Source organism: Perognathus longimembris, chromosome 5, assembly GCF_023159225.1.
Source record: "Perognathus longimembris pacificus isolate PPM17 chromosome 5, ASM2315922v1, whole genome shotgun sequence".
Taxonomy (NCBI): Eukaryota; Metazoa; Chordata; class Mammalia; order Rodentia; family Heteromyidae; genus Perognathus; species Perognathus longimembris.
The window spans coordinates 66,697,758-66,712,231 of NC_063165.1; positions in this window are offsets into that span (position 1 = coordinate 66,697,758).

The following is a 14,474-nucleotide window of genomic DNA, read 5'->3' on the forward strand; positions in this document are numbered from 1 at the left end:
AGATAGCCTTTGGTACTATTGCAATTTTGACAATATTAATCCTCCTAATCCAGGAGCATGGGAGGTTTTCATGCAACACTGTTGAAAGGATGGATCTTTAAGAAGTGGCTAGTAATTGTTCTTGTTGAAATGGGTAGTCATCGTGGAGGTGGGTTCCTGAAAAAGAAACAAGTGGGTCATGCATATCCTCCTTCCCTCTATCTCTCACGAACTCTCTCCCCATGTGATGCCTCCCATCAGCCTCCACCATGGACCTTCTATAACTATGACCCAATCAAATTTCTATTCTTTGTAAGTATTCCACTCCATGGAATTTGGTTATAAACTAGGCATGAAACAAAGAGAGCAATGCAATTTTTCTAAACAAGATACATCCAAACAGAATACAGTGTATCATTACATTCTTCAATCTTCAAATACTTTTAACCACAATTTATCCAGCATGCATTGTGAAGGAAGCACTGTACTAGTACTTTGATGCAGAGATAGATTTCTTATTCTGAAGTACTTATAGCTTTTTAGTTAGGAAAAAAAAATCTTCCTCAAGGTCAATATTCAGAGATCTATCTGTCTAATTACCACTTGATCCTCTGATTCCCACAGACTCTTTTTCACAATTTACTTAATTTTTTACATAATTTCACAATGTAAGTATAATTTCTTATACAGATCCCAATTTCCTATGTGTTAATGTTGCTTCTGTAGTTATTCTGTAAGCTCTTTAAGGAAGAAGCAATATCTTTCACATTTTTGGTGTTCTGCTTCTCCCCTCCACCCCCATCCTCCTCTCATTTGTGCCAAGCTATTAATCACTCAGGGTGTCTTTGGGGCATAATCTTGGAGGTGCTCTTCTTTCCTCTACTCCTTCCTCTCTTTTTTTTTTCCTTTTTACTTACCCCTATCATTCTAAAGTAATAGTAAAGCAATATTTCACTACCTTTAGGTATTACAGTGTCAAGGCCATCACTCAAGAGAGTACTTACTGTCACTTACTGTCTTTCAATATCCTAAATTCTACCTGCTGTCCTGCTTTAATTATTATTAGTGCACTTTCATAATAAAAAAGTGTCTGCATTTGGGTGATAAATTACATGGTGACTTTAATTATGAGGAAATGTGCTGGAAAAGATTGAGCAGAGAATTATGCACCAGAAAAGGATCCTATCAACTAGGTGATTGTCCAAGATGATTCAATAAAAATATAGTAGCTCTGAGCTTATTTTTGTCTTATATATGCTCTTCTGTCACAAACAAAAAATGAGGCATTTGTTCATTTATGGCCATATTTCAAAATATTGGCAAAAATAGTATTAAAAGATAGCTGGGTACCATTGGCATTACAATACCTATAATCAAAGCCAGCCTAGGTGAAAACCTCTGTGAGATTCTATCTCCAAAAATAACTAAAAAAACATTAGGTGGGTGCTGTAGAATACCAGCTGAGCAAGCAAGGCTAGGACGCATAAGGCCCTGAGTTCAAGCACTGATACCAATGGTAGGAGGTGATGGAGGGAATAACATGAGGGAAAATGACTCTATTTCTCCTATGAATATAGATGTAGAATTATTAGGTAAAATGACATAAATAAATATTTTATGGACAACTAAAATATTACTCAGGATTGAAAATAAGATATAATATTAAGATATCTATTAATATAAATCACTATTTTCAATATATTAAGGAAACAAATTCTTTGGTATTTTATACCTATTCCCACCAACAATTTCATTTAACTTCAAAAATCAAACTCTCACACGACTCTATCCCATCTCTCTACTACAGAATCAGGAGTTAACTTGTGAGGCAAAGGGCAACAAGCAGCTTGCTTTAGGAAACTGTTAGCAATTCATTGCTGCTGAAGAAAATAAGTGAGAGAGATCCTGCTTCATGGAAGGGAGGCAGGAGTTCCAAAGTCACAAATATAGCCAAAGGAGAGACAAGAGAACTAAAACGTCATATCCCGAAGATCTAGGGACACCAGACCTAACTGAAACTGAGAGTAGTTCAGAAAATCAGAGATCATTGTCTTCTCTTCACCACTGTGCCCAATGCCAAGATATCAAGGTTACAGCAAGTAACAGTAAGAGTGCGAAAGGGATAACAGAGCATGCAGAATTATGAAAGGAAAGCATAAATGGAAGATTTAACTCTTTTTTTTTAATTTTTATTGTCAAACTGATGTACAGAGAGGATACATTTTCATACATTAGGCAATGGATACATTTCTTGTACTGTTTGTTACCTCCTCCCTCATTCCCTCCTCCCCCCTCTCCCTTTCCCTTTCCCCCCATGAGTTGTTCAGTTGATTTACACCAAACACTTTTGCAAGTATTGCTTTTGTAGTCATTTGTCTTTTTACCCTGTGTCTCTCGATTTTGGTATTCCTTTTCAGTTTCCTATTTCTAATACCAGTATACACGGTTTCCAATGTACTCAGATAAGATACAGAGATAGTGCAGGTACAACCACAGGGAAGGGATACAAGAGAATCATCAATAATAGAAGCTATGGTTTCACATGGCACGTTGAAAGTAATTACAACAGTGATATAATACTTGCTTCCATAACATGAAGTTCATTTCACTTAGCATCATTTTATGTGTTTATAAGGGTATAGCTATTGAGCTCTTGTGATCCTCTGCTGTGACTAGCCTATACCTCTGCTAATTATTCCCTATGAGGGAGACCATAGCGTCCATGTTTCTTTGGCTCACTTCACTTAGTATAATTTTTTCCAAGTCCTTCCATTTCCTTACAAATGGGGCAATGTCATTCTTTCTGATAGAGGCATAAAATTCCATCGTGTATATGTACCACATTTTCCTGATCCATTCTTCTACTGAGGAGCATCTGGGTTAATTCCATATTTTGGCAATGACAAATTGTGCTGCGATGAACATTGCTGTGCTGATGGCTTTAGTGTGTTCTTGTTTGTGGTCTTTTGGGTAGATGCCTAAAAGTGGGGCTGCTGGGTCATAGGGTAGCTCTATGTTTAGCCTTCTGAGAAATCTCCATACCACTTTCCAGAGTGGCTGAACCAGTTTACATTCCCACCAACAATGAAGTAGGGTTCCCTTTTGGCCACATTCCCTCCAACATTTGTTATTGTTAGTTGTCCGGAGCCGAGCTAGCAGCTAAGCTCATCCTCTCCTCTGGCTGTGCTGTTATCGCCAGGATATGCTAGATGCAAGGACATTTGTTGACAGCCACTATCCCAAATTGCTTTGCTATGTCCGCACCTTGCTATGTCTGCTGGAGTAGATTTCTATGTTAATCAACCTTATCCTGTGTTTACTGTAATCAAATGTTGCAAACTTCAAAGCCTCTTTGTGTTCTTGAATTTTAACAACCCTATGCTATTCCCTGGTTCCAAAACTGCATATAAGCTGGGAGTTAAGAATAAACTTGGTTGCAGTCTTGAGTTACAATCTCAAGATGAAGACCTCCCGTACCCCATCTTTGTCTCTTGTCTTTTTTCTCTTGCCTTATTTTTCCTTTTCCTTAATCCATGCCTCCCTCATTCAGGATTCCCTTTCACTGCCGGCTGGCTCGGCATATGTGGCACTCAGAACAGGGACCTGAACACCTGGGACGATGGCAGAGGACCCCCGCTCAGGTAAGGATGTCTGATCACTTGGGAAGGAGAGCGGGAGAGAGAGAGCATTGTCAGGAGTAAGAAATTATGGGATAAAGTATAGGCTGCATGCTATACGTGCAGGCCCCCAAAGGCATGCTTAATGCCCAGGCAGTGAAAGCTGGCCACAGTCACTTAGAACATTTCTTTTACTTTATTGAGGAAGCATGCCCTCAGTTCCTGGAGGAAGGAACCAATAATTTAGAAACTTGGCAAAAAAAAAAATAATAATAATAAAAAGAAAAAGAAAAAGTAAAAGAAGGAGAGATTCGGGAACATTATGATGCAAATGGCCCTGACAAAACCCCAGTGGATGCTATTATTCTTTGGTATCTGGTCTAAGATTGCTTAGATCCTAGACACGAACAGATTAAATTCAATCAGTCGATTGGAGAAACTGAACAGGGACCTGATGAGTGTTGCCCAGCCCCGGGAGCGTATGCTGCTGCCCGGGAAGAGCTGAGAAAATGAATAAGATCTGAACCCAATGGGCTAGATATTAAGGAAGACTCAGATGGCTCAGACACCAAGGAGAAATTATGCAATGAGACTACTAAAGATAGATTGACCCATGTTGAGAATATGTTTAAATCAGTTATAGCTCTATTGTCACAGCTTCATCCAGAACAACAAACTCCTTTAAAGGTAGATACTGGTGAGCCCCCACCTACAGTCCTGGCTGACTTACAGCTCTCCTAGGTGCAGGCTGCTTGCAGGGGGGAGGGACCTGAGGCTAGGGAAATGCTTACACCACTGAGGTAACTTCTCCTGACCGAGCGCTTTACTTCCATCCACCACGATAACGACAGATTTGAAACCCCAACCAGGGTGAGTGACCATTAGCCTGGAGCTTGGATTTTCCATAAAGCCACTGGGCTAGGTCTAGGAGATCAGCTATTGTGGGTGTTTGGAGTCAATTGATCTCTAGTTCAGCTCCGCTGGTCACTCATCAAGTGGGGGACAGTCTAAATTGCTTCAGGAAAGCTGCTCAAGTTTGAGCCCAATCTTACATATTTGAAATATTTTGCAGGACTTACCTTACTTCTATGAGCGCTCAGGCAGATGAAGTTCTCTCTGTCTCTTTTTCTGCCTCCCTCTAAACTCTACCTTCCTACCTGTGCCCTCCAATGGCATTAACCCTAAAGGCTTAGTGGCCAACCATGTTTGGCAAATGGATGTTACCCACATTCCCTCTTTTGGACGGCTCCACTTTGTCCATGTTACCATAGACACTTACTCTAATTTTATTATGGCTACTCCTCTTAGCGGGGAAGCTAGCAAACATTGTATCTCCCATGCCTTATGCTGCCTTGTTACTATGGGACTTCCTAAACAAATGAAAACTGATGATGGTCCAGGATATGTTGGACGAGCTTTTCAAACTTTTTGCAAATCTTACCAAATTATTCACTCTACAGGAATTACCTATAATCCTCAAGGTCAAGGAATTGTTGAACGGGCCAACAGTTTGTTAAAACGCCAAATTTCTAAATTAAAAGGGGGGAATTATACCCCTTCTCTCCTGTTAATATTCTTTCTCATGCTTTATTCGTACTAAATTTTTTAAATTTGGACTGAAATGGCCACTCTGCAGCACAGCGGTTCTGGGAAAAGAGAGAGCGAAGAGCTTTTGCCCAAGTTAAGTGGAAAGATCCTTTAACAAGTGCTTGGCACAGGCACGATCCAGTATTGACATAGGGTTGAGGACATGTCTGTGTTTTTTCACAGGATGAAAATGATGCACGCTGGCTACCTGAGCGTTGCGTTTGGATTGTGGAAACTCATCAGAATGGTACAAGTGCTGACCCACTGGGCTTACGTGCCAGATCCACCAATTGTGCACCCTGCGACTTGGGAAGGAGCTGAGGTGTTTGTCCATGTCAACAGATCAGCGTACGGTACAGCTCCAGGCCCTTTTGTCCAACACATTAAAATGGGACTCCAACAGTTATAGTCCAGGCTGTACTGTAATGCAATCCATAAATCATAGAATTTGGATTCCTGATAATAGTCAAGTATATAATATACGAATGACTTCACTGCCTACTGGGTTTTCTATACATGCCAATTCTACCTCATCCTTCATGATACCTCGCTAAATCAACTCTTCTCAAATTGTAGAATCCACAGAAGAACTGCACCCCATAAAGTGTAGACATGATCATCCTTTTATAAACAATATTTCCAATATTTCAGGAACTAATTCTCAGCTGATGGACTGGTCTGGAGCCAATCTCACCAACAAGTACAACCCAGGTCTGTGGTGGATGAATGGACACCCCCTACATCATGTCTGGATGTTAGTGGCTGCCCTAAATAATATCTCCTGGCCCACTTCTTCTTCTTTAAAAAATATTATGAGTTGTGTAACACCCCCTTATGCCCTTATGTATGGACCTTTTAACATTTCTATAGGAGCCATGTATTTCAATGTCACTTGTGCTAACTGTTCTTTTACAAATTGCTTGTATAGTGGTCTTACTGATTCTGTAATTATTATTAAGCAGCCACCATTTTTCATGCTTCCTGTGAACATATCTAAAGCTTGGTATAAAAAAAAAAACAGGTATTCAAGTGTTAAAACATTTAAAAGAGCTGGGAATATGGCCTAGTGGCAAGAGTGCTTGCCTCGTATACATGAAGCCCCGGGTTCAATTCCTCAGCACCAAATGTATAGAAAATGGCCAGAAGTGGCGCTGTGGCTCAAGAGGTAGAGTGCTAGCCTTGAGCAAAAAGAAGCCAGGGACAGTGCTCAGGCCCTGAGTCTAAGGCCCAGGACTGGCAAAAAAAAAAAAAAAATTTAAAAGAGTTTATGCGCCCTAGACGATTTGTAGGGCTATTAATAGCAGGCATTGTAGCCTTTATTTCCTTAGCTGCCTCTGCTGCAGCGGCTACTGTGGCTTTAACACAAAGTGTGTAGACAGCTCACTATGTTAATCAGCTTGCTCATAATACCACGCAAGCCCTGCACTTTCAAGGCAGGACTGATGATAAGGTAGAACAAAAATTAGAAGCATTGTATGAATCTGTGTTGTCACTGGGAGAACAAATTCGTGCTTTGCAAACTTTGCAATGGGTGCGCTGTCATGCTGGGTTTGACTTTATTTGTGTGACCCTCCATAAATATAATGGGTCGAGCTATCCTTGGGAACAAGTTGTAGCACATCTAAATGGTATTTGGCACCATAATAACTTGTCCTTAGATCTCTTTCAACTCCATAAGCAAATAGCTGGACTAGAGCAAGCTCCGCCTCTGGACTCTAAAGTGGCAGAAACAGCAAAAGAACTGTTTGAACAACTTCAACAGTATCCCTTCCTTAACTAATGTTAAGGGGCTGCTAATGCCTTTGCTCCGCCCAGGGATACATTTGCTGATGGCTTTCCTAAGCCTTCCTTGCATTGTACGCATATTGCAAAACTCTTTCATGAGTTTAGTCAGTCAGCTGCTTAAGATCAAGCTCCAAGTGAATGAACTTTCCCCCGAGAGGAACCACAGCCAGAGACGGGTTTGAGGGCAGGGCCAGCTTGACCGACCTAAGACATGGGCCTTCAGCATTGCTCTGAAGTTGTTCCCTAGGACAGGTAAGGCAGGCTGGGCGACCCACCCCACCTAAGACAGGCAGGTTCACTTCTTTAAATAAAGACGGGGGTGGGGGGGAAGGTCAGAAGCCGAGCTAGCAGCTAAGCTCATCCTCTCCTCTGGCTGTGCTGTTATCGCCAGGATATGCCAGATGCAAGGACATTTGTTCACAGCCACTATCCCAAATTGCTTTGCCATGTCCGCACCTTGCTATGTCCGCTGGAGTAGATTCCTATGTTAATCAACCTTATCCTGTGTTTACTGTAATCAAATGTTGCAAACTTCAAAGCCTCTTTGTGTTCTTGAATTTTAACAACCCTATGCTATTCCCTGGTTCCAAAACTGCATATAAGCTGGGAGTTAAGAATAAACTTGGTTGCAGTCTTGAGTTACAATCTCAAGATGCAGACCTCCCGTACCCCATCTTTGTCTCTTGTCTTTTTTCTCTTGCCTTATTTTTCCTTTTCCTTAATCCATGCCTCCCTCATTCAGGATTCCCTTTCATTGCTGGCTGGCTCAGCAGAGTTAGTTTTCTTGATATATGACATTCTTACTGGGGTGAGATGGAATCTCAATGTTGTTTTGATTTGCATTTATTTTATGGCCAATGATGTAGAGCACTTTTTCATATGTCTCTTGGCCATTCTCATTTCCTCATCAGAGAAGTCTCTTTTTAAATCTTTAGCCCACTTGTTGAGGGGGCTATTGGTTCTTTGCGGTTTTGTTTTGGAGGAAGGTAATTATTTTAGTTCTGCATATATTTTGGATATGAAGCCTTGAAGATTTAACTGTTATTGAAAGATAGTGTTTTTGTACTCCAATCCATAGCCTAACACAAAGTGTCTATAAAGGGTATTTGAAGCCTCTAATACATTGAAGATTTTCATAACAACAAAAATATCTCAACCCTAGCCTAAATATACCTTGATTAACAATAATAAACCCCCAGAAGAAAGAAATACATTCCAGTTTTCACAAGAAAGAGCCTTTTACCTCATTCTCCACTATTGTACATCACGTGTAGGGCTCCGACAAAGAAACAGAAACATAAAAAGCAACCAAAAGTATACCCATGGAAAATACATCATTAGCACTGATTTGAAATATGACACAGATGTTGGGTCTGATAAAACATTTAAAATAACCATGATGCCAGGAAATGGTGGCTCACACCTGTAATACTAGCTAATGAGGAGTGTGACATATGAGGATATTTGTTGAAAATCAGCTGGACAGGAAAGGCCATGAGACTCTTATCCCCCAACTAACTAGAAAAGAGCCAGAAGTGAAAGTATAGTGGAAGTGGTTCTACGGACAGTGTCCAGGCCCTATGTTCAAATGCCAGTACCAGCACAAAATAATATAAAATAAAATAATAAGATAAAACAACTAGGATTAAAGCTGATAAGGTCAAAATGAAAGGTAATATAGCTTGTTTCTATGGTTCATCTTTGTAGTCCTGACTAACCAGGAAATTGAAATGTGAAGGATCATGGTTGAAAGCTAGACTGCACAGAAAAGTTCAAGAGACTCCATTGCAAAGGTCTGATAGAGCTATATCTCAAGTGGTCCTGAGAACAAACTATATATATATATATATATATATATATATATATATATATATATATATATATATATGCATAGACCACATCCAAGATCTGTGTGAACATGCTAACTCTTCTAACTTGCACATAATTGAGACATCCGAAGGAGAAGAAAGGCCAATAGGAAGGTAAAATATTTGAAGAGCTGCCTCATAATTTTCCAAAGTTGCCTGTAATCCCAACTACTCAAGAAACTGATAATAGGACAATCATGGTTCAAGGCTATCTTGAGTTCATGACAACCTGTCTCAACCAACAGCTGGGCATGATGCATCCCAGTTATGGCTGGCTGAGACTGAGTATATTATGGCTGCAGGCTAGCCTTAGCAAAAGGTGAGGCCTTACCTCAAAAATAACCAGAACAAATAGGATAGACACCTGCCTAGAGAGCACAAAGCCCTGGGTGAAATCCCCATATTTAAAAAAAGAATTTTTCTAAAATTATTGAGTAACTAAATCAATGATAGGAAACAGTAAGAAATATGCAAAATCAAATGAATTTAAAACTCTCAAGAAATATTAAATTTTAATAATTAAAAACAAAAAGTCAAAGATGATCTTGAATCAACCACAGTTAAAGGAAATAAGTGAGGAAAAAGCTGAACAATAAAGATACAAAACAAATTACTTAGGTTATGATTTATAGGGACAAAGATATGGCTTGCAGCAGTTTCTCCAAAACCATGTAAGCTAAAAGACAATGGAATGGAATCGTTCTTCTGTGCAAAGACATAAATGGTTAACCCAGAAAATTATCTAGTGAAAACTTCTTGCAAACTTAGAGAAATAAGATATTATAAGACAAACAAAAATTAATTACCATTATCAACAGAAACAATGTATAAGAAATGCTAAAGGAAGCAACAAGAAACCTGCACTGGGGCTTCTGCCCATAGCTTTTTCTCACCTCAGAAGAGGATCCCCAGGGAAGAGCAATGGAAGGGATGACATTGATCAGATGCATTGTAGTCATAAACTCATATGTTGAACTGAAACCCCTTTGTACTACATTTAAAGATAATAAAAGTTGAAATAAAAAAGAAAAAGAAAAGAGGATCCCAGGGTTTTTGAAAATTCTTTCTTTCTTTTTTTCCTTTTCTTTTTTTCCTCTCTTGATCCTTGACTTTCCCAGAGTACTACTGGATGAAGAATGGATAAGACTAACAGGGATTAATCCAAAGCAATAAAAATCTCTTGTGATTCTTACTGACCAGAATTTCTGCCTACCTTCCTACAAGATTTACTAAATTTGGGAGTACAATACTCTCATGTGCCACAGCACATGAAATGGGGAGAACATCTCAGCTTGACAGGGACACTCATTTCTCATCTTGTATAAAATGTAGCAGGCAATTAGTGCACCTAAGGAGATTGATTTTTTCATGTGATTTCATTGGCTTTTCCTCTGTTTTATAGAGCTTTCATGTAATATGAGTGGTTCTTATAAGAGCTAGGAGCCAGAACTGAACATACATTTACATACATTGCTCAATTTAGTTCTCCATCTAATGGCTTAAGCCACCAGCACCCAGAAATATGCCCCATTTTATGAGTGAAGTAATCTGTAGCTTACAGGTATGTCTAATAGTCCAGTTGACTTAGTGAGTAGCAGTTAGAATTTAAACCCCAATCCAGTAAGTCCAATCCCTAACCCTGTATAATTAATTACTTTACAAGGACTAATTGCTTAATTCTGGAGATACGTTTATGCTGAGTCATGAGAACTAGTACTATTCGTCCCAACCTGACGCACCTTTCTCGCACCTACACACGTGGACTTTTCTGACTGCAGATCTGTCTGCTAAACCTGATCACAAAGATCCTAGACATTTTCACTCAAGGTCAATCCAAAAATAGTAAAAACAAAGTTTGATAGTGAAGGAAGTAAAAGTTGTTGTTTTAAATTTGCCAGGCAAAATGAGGATCGTGAGCACTGTTATCTCAAGATTAAAAAAAAAAAGTATAGTTGTACAGCAATACTTACAAGATGCCATGCTATAAACCAGCTGTACAACTCCGGGGAGGATGGGGAGGTAACTGGGGAGGGGAGAATGTGGGGGGAAAATGAGGGAGGAGGTAACAAGTTTGATAAGAAATGTACTCACTGCCTTATATATGAAACTGTAACCCCTCTGTACATTACTTTGACAATAAATAAATTTTTAAAAAGAAAAAAAAAGTATAGATCTAGCCAGGTGCTGGTGACTCATGCCTAGCTACTCAGGAGGCTGAGATCTGAGGATCATAGTTTGAAGCCAGTACAACAGGAAAGTCCATGAGACTCTTCTGTCCAATAAACTAATCAGAAAAGGCTGGAAATTGGGCTGTGGCTCAAGTGACAGAGCGCTAGCCTTGAGCATAAAGAGGCTGAGGGACAGCACACAGGCTCAGAATTCAAGCCCCAGGACTAGCAAAAAAAAAAAAAAAAAAAGTACAGTTCTTCCCTGGAAGGTGGGGAGATGGGCTTTTGAATGAAGTCCAGCATCTTCATGGGTCTCCAAACATTTAAGCTGAAGCATAGCTTTGGGCCAGGTGGTCACTGGGTCTACTTCTTTCCTGATTTGCATGTGTCTGTCTCCAGAGCCTTACTGAGTGGTGTTCTGAAAGTTACTTCATGTCCATGGTCAGTGAGATAGGGGAAAAATATAGTCATCTGGCCTAGGTCTGTGAAAGCATTCTTGAGTTCTCTCACATGGGAAAATGGAGATGAGGAAGGCCCTAGGACTATGAGAAATACAAAGGAAAAAAAAGTCTTTTTAAAATTTGTGTAACTGCTTAGTTCTTGAGCTAAAACTCTAGTTGTGCGCATATCTAAGTGTCTGTTCTAGTTCTGCAGGTCAATATCATGATTCCCTTTTCACCCGTAATGAGTCAGCAGCTTTTAAACCAGCTTTGAGTATATCCAGTCAGGATGCATTGCACTGGAAAGATGAATCCCTCCTTGGGGAAACCTGCGCTGAGATATGGGTCTCAATGCAAAGTTTAATTTCTAATGCATTAGAAGTTAGAATAGCAACAAGAAAGCCACCCACTCGGGGAATATCATGGACCTTCCTAGACATACATCAAGGAAGCTCCTTTCTGTTTTTCCCTTTCTTTAGAGCAGTGATCTGAGAGATACACTGGCCCAGTGCAGTGAGCATCCACATTTCCTGACCAGTGTCCTTTCCCTGCTCCTCTCGCCATGTAAACCAAGATGTGAGGAGAAAGTCCACATTTTAATGACTTAATAATTGTACTTCATGCTCCATAAACAACTCCTGCCATCTGAAATCATTTTATTTCACCAGAGGTAATCTCAGCTTACTACACGCATGCACACACACACACACACACACTATACACATATGTATATATAATGTATAATTGCTCCTTGCTCCCCAGCCTCCATTTCCAGTTCTGAGCAAATGGTAAATCTCTTTTGTTTTTACAGAGAAAGAATTCTGACATGGAAGAAAAAAAAAACTGAGTAAACCAAACACAAAGGGTGCTTCGTTTCTTTGAGACAGCAAAGCTGTCTCAGGGAAACAGATCTGAGTCCCAGAAGGACATTGGAGTTAGGCACACTTTCCCATAGAGATGTTCTCAGGACCTTTACCTCACGGTACCAGGGGGTCACCATTCAAGCCACCAGAAGAATGATTTGGGCTGGGAATATGGCCTAGTGGTAGAGCGTTCGCCTCGTATACATGAAGCCCTGGGTTCGATTCCCCAGCACCACATATATAGAAAACGGCCAGAAGTGGCACTGTGGCTCAAGTGGCAGAGTGCTAGCCTTGAGCAAAAAGAAGCCAAGGACAGTGCTCAGGCTCTGAGTTCAAGCCCCAGGACTCGCAAAAAAAAAAAAGAAGAAGAAGACAATTTTCAAAGCTCCTCATTATATATCAAAAATGATCTTAATGAAGATTTGCATCCATTTGTTTGAAAGATTGTCAGATACCAAGTAATTTTTAGTGGCTAAAAAATTTTTTACCAGAAGCTTCTAAATCCTCTCTCCCTCTCTCCTTCCTTCCTTCCTTCTTTCCTTCCTTCCTTCCTTCCTTCCTTCCTTCCTTCCTTCCTTCCTTCCTTCCTTCCTTCCTTCTGTCATTCAAGGCTAGCATTCTATCACTTTTAGCTCAGCAGCATTGTAACTGGTGCTTAACTGGAGATAGTAATCTCATGGACTTCCCTGCCCAGGTTGCCTTAGAACCATGATCTTCAGATTTCAGCCTCCTGAGTAGCTAGCATTATAGTGAACCACTGGTGCCTAGCTTTTAAGTCATTAATGTAGTGTGTGTGTGTGTGTGTGTGTGTGTGTGTGTGTGTGTGTGTGTGTATGGCCCACATGCACATGTGTGCACGTACCAATATTAGGGCTTGAACTCAGGGCCTGGGTACTGTTCTTTAGATTTTTTTCCTCAATGCTGATGTTCAACCACTTGAACCACATATTCACTTTGGGCTTTTTACTGCTTAATTGCAGATAAGAGTTACACACTTTTCTACTGGGATTAACTTTGAAATGCAATCCTCAACTCTCATTCGCCTGATTATCTAGACTTATAGGCATGCACCATCAATGAAACTTTTTATTGCTTCCAAACCAATTTATTCATGCACCAAAGATAGCCTTACTGATATTCCAACACTCTCTATATGCCTTATACTACTACATCAAAGGGTCAATTTGGCATGGAATGTTGAAATGAGTTCAGATTCACTGAGCACTGTGTATAGCCCAAGCAAAGAATAAAGCATTCTCATTTACCCTTTCAAGCATGCTACAAATACTATTTATTATTAGTTCTAAATTATTTTAAGAAATCTGAACTTCTTAAATATTAGGAAGATTGAGTTTTCAAAGCCAATGGATGCAGTGCCTGAGTTAATAAGCTTGTTTCCTATTTGAAACTACATTCTTAACTTCGAGATTGTTTTTTAAATTTTTTTCATTATCTTTAAGTAGTTGTACAAAGGAGGTGCCATTTAAGAAAGCAGTTTATGAATGCAATATATCTTGATCAGTGTCACTCCTTTCAACATTCTCGCCCATCCTTCCTCTACCCACTTCTTTCCTCACTCTTCTTCATTTTGTAGTAGGTACATTGGGTTCTAGATTTAGTGAAGAAAGTCAGGCCCAGATTAATAAAGAATGCATGTTTTCCCTTATACATGGAAGCCAGATTTAGCTTATAACTTATAAGTAAATATGTAGATAGCACACAAGTATATATAAGTGTATTAGGATCCACCCTGTTCACAGCATTTGAGGATGATTTGGAATATCTGAGAATGTAGCTTTTCTCTCAGCCAGTGATTTTTTTTGAAGAACATTTGTGTGTGTGTGTGTGTGTGTGTGTGTGTGTGTGTGTGTGTGTGTGTCAGTACTGAGCCGTATGTTCTTGCATGGCTTTTGCACTCAGGCTGCTGCTATACTACTTGAGCCAAACCTCTACTTCTGATTCTTTGCTGGTTAATTGGAGATAAAAGTAGAGATAAGAGTATCACAGACTTTTCTTCCTGGGCTGGCTTTGAATCGCAATCTTCAGATCTCAGCCTCCTCCTGAGTAGCTGGGTAAATAACATTTTTATGATAAATAAATCAAATGTTCTATGTTAAAAAAAAGTTTCAAGTGCATTCCTTTTCCCATCCTCAAGATTAAAATAAGA